The sequence below is a fragment of the Schistocerca nitens genome, chromosome 7, assembly GCF_023898315.1.
Source record: "Schistocerca nitens isolate TAMUIC-IGC-003100 chromosome 7, iqSchNite1.1, whole genome shotgun sequence".
Classification (NCBI taxonomy): Eukaryota; Metazoa; Arthropoda; class Insecta; order Orthoptera; family Acrididae; genus Schistocerca; species Schistocerca nitens.
In genome coordinates, this window is record NC_064620.1 from 307,842,972 (window position 1) to 307,845,471 (window position 2,500).

Consider the following 2,500-nt stretch of genomic DNA (forward strand, 5'->3'; position numbering starts at 1 on the left):
CGCCAACACATCCGCACAGCTGCGATACAAACCACCTGCGAGAACCGCGGGGGCGACCGAGCAGCAGACGGCGTCGCGGCGCCGAGTGCCGGGCGGCGGCGCATCCTCAACGCACACAGTCCTCAATCGGACCAGCACACTGCAGATGTCCACCGCGCTTCGCACCGGGCCCGGGAGGACCCACTTTGGCCGCACGGCGCCGCGCGCTGGGTGCGCCGGCACGCAGATGCGCCGCCTGCCGCGTCCGTCAGCCGGCGCGCCTGCCACTGGGCGCCCCCACCAGCCGGCTGCCGCGCGTGCGCCCACGCAGCGCGCGGCCAGCACGCCGGGCGCCCCCCCCTCACCGGCCGGGGACGGTCCCACCCAGCCACCGCCGCGTATCGCTTCATACCCACATGCCCACTCACGTTCGTGGGTATGACGGGTGTCGCTGAAGCAACCGGTTAATACCTGTACCGATCGTCGATATCAACGATTCACCTCCAGCGCGAACAACCGCGCAACAACGGATTTCCAGTTCATTTGCGTAACTTGGGCAGCAAACGTAGACATCCATCTACATTTGCGACTTCTACGAGTCTTGCATGCCTGGATGTTGTGTGTCACGACGCACTCCATCAGCATACATACACGCTGCGACGTGTGCACGAAAGAACACGTGGAAGGTGGCCAGCGTACGTATGCGAATGCCATTGCACAGCTGCGAAGCGCATTCAACACGCGAACTCCTGACCGACGAGCTAGAGGTGACAGGAGGGGAGGGGGGGGGGGCGGGGGCGATATACGTCCTATTGCAGTACACAATACAGTGGATAGCGGGACCATGTGGAAAGTAAGCAACACTCGCAAGATGTGAGGGTACGCACCGTAAAATGAATCAATACGCAGAACACCACAGTGTGCGCGAAGTGAACTATGTTGAGATGGTTGCAATTAGGCAACGCTACACGAATTCCTAGATTCATATAACTAACAATTACAGGGCAGGTTAAGGCGCAACGTGGGTTAGGTTAGGGCGCAACGTGGGTTAGGTTAAGGCGCAACGTGGGTTAGGTTAAGGCGCAACTTGGGTTAGGTTAAGGCGCAACTTGGGTTAGGTTAAGGCGCAACTTGGGTTAGGTTAAGGCGCAACTTGGGTTAGGTTAAGGCGCAACTTGGGTTAGGTTAAGGCGCAACTTGGGTTAGGTTAAGGCGCAACTTGGGTTAGGTTAAGGCGCAACTTGGGTTAGGTTAAGGCGCAACTTGGGTTAGGTTAAGGCGCAACTTGGGTTAGGTTAAGGCGCAACGTGGGTTAGGTTAAGGCGCAACGTGGGTTAGGTTAAGGCGCAACGTGGGTTAGGTTAAGGCGCAACGTGGGTTAGGTTAAGGCGCAACGTGGGTTAGGTTAAGGCGCAACGTGGGTTAGGTTAAGGCGCAACGTGGGTTAGGTTAAGGCGCAACGTGGGTTAGGTTAAGGCGCAACGTGGGTTAGGTTAAGGCGCAACGTGGGTTAGGTTAAGGCGCAACGTGGGTTAGGTTAAGGCGCAACGTGGGTTAGGTTAAGGCGCAACGTGGGTTAGGTTAAGGCGCAACGTGGGTTAGGTTAAGGCGCAACGTGGGTTAGGTTAAGGCGCAACGTGGGTTAGGTTAAGGCGCAACGTGGGTTAGGTTAAGGCGCAACGTGGGTTAGGTTAAGGCGCAACGTGGGTTAGGTTAGGGCGCAACGTGGGTTAGGTTAGGGCGCAACGTGGGTTAGGTTAGGGCGCAACGTGGGTTAGGTTAGGGCGCAACGTGGGTTAGGTTAGGGCGCAACGTGGGTTAGGTTAGGGCGCAACGTGGGTTAGGTTAGGGCGCAACGTGGGTTAGGTTAGGGCGCAACGTGGGTTAGGTTAGGGCGCAACGTGGGTTAGGTTAGGGCGCAACGTGGGTTAGGTTAGGGCGCAACGTGGGTTAGGTTCGGGCGCAACGTGGGTTAGGTTAGGGCGCAACGTGGGTTAGGTTAGGGCGCAACTTGGGTTAGGTTAAGGCAGAAGTTGGGTTAGGTTAAGGCAGAAGTTGGGTTAGGTTAAGGCAGAAGTTGGGTTAGGTTAAGGCAGAAGTTGGGTTAGGTTAAGGCAGAAGTTGGGTTAGGTTAAGGCAGAAGTTGGGTTAGGTTAAGGCAGAAGTTGGGTTAGGTTAAGGCAGAAGTTGGGTTAGGTTAAGGCAGAAGTTGGGTTAGGTTAAGGCAGAAGTTGGGTTAGGTTAAGGCAGAAGTTGGGTTAGGTTAAGGCAGAAGTTGGGTTAGGTTAAGGCAGAAGTTGGGTTAGGTTAAGGCAGAAGTTGGGTTAGGTTAAGGCAGAAGTTGGGTTAAGGGATGGTGTGTGTGGGGGGGGGGGTGGGGTGGCGAGGTTCGTTGATAGTGATGGTAGTAAGTGGACGCCTGAGGCACTATCAGATATGTCACGTCAGTTGCACTTGTGGCTCATGGCAGGTGGCGCGCCCGTTCTGTGTTTGTGGCAAAGGAGTGGCACACCTGTGTCTT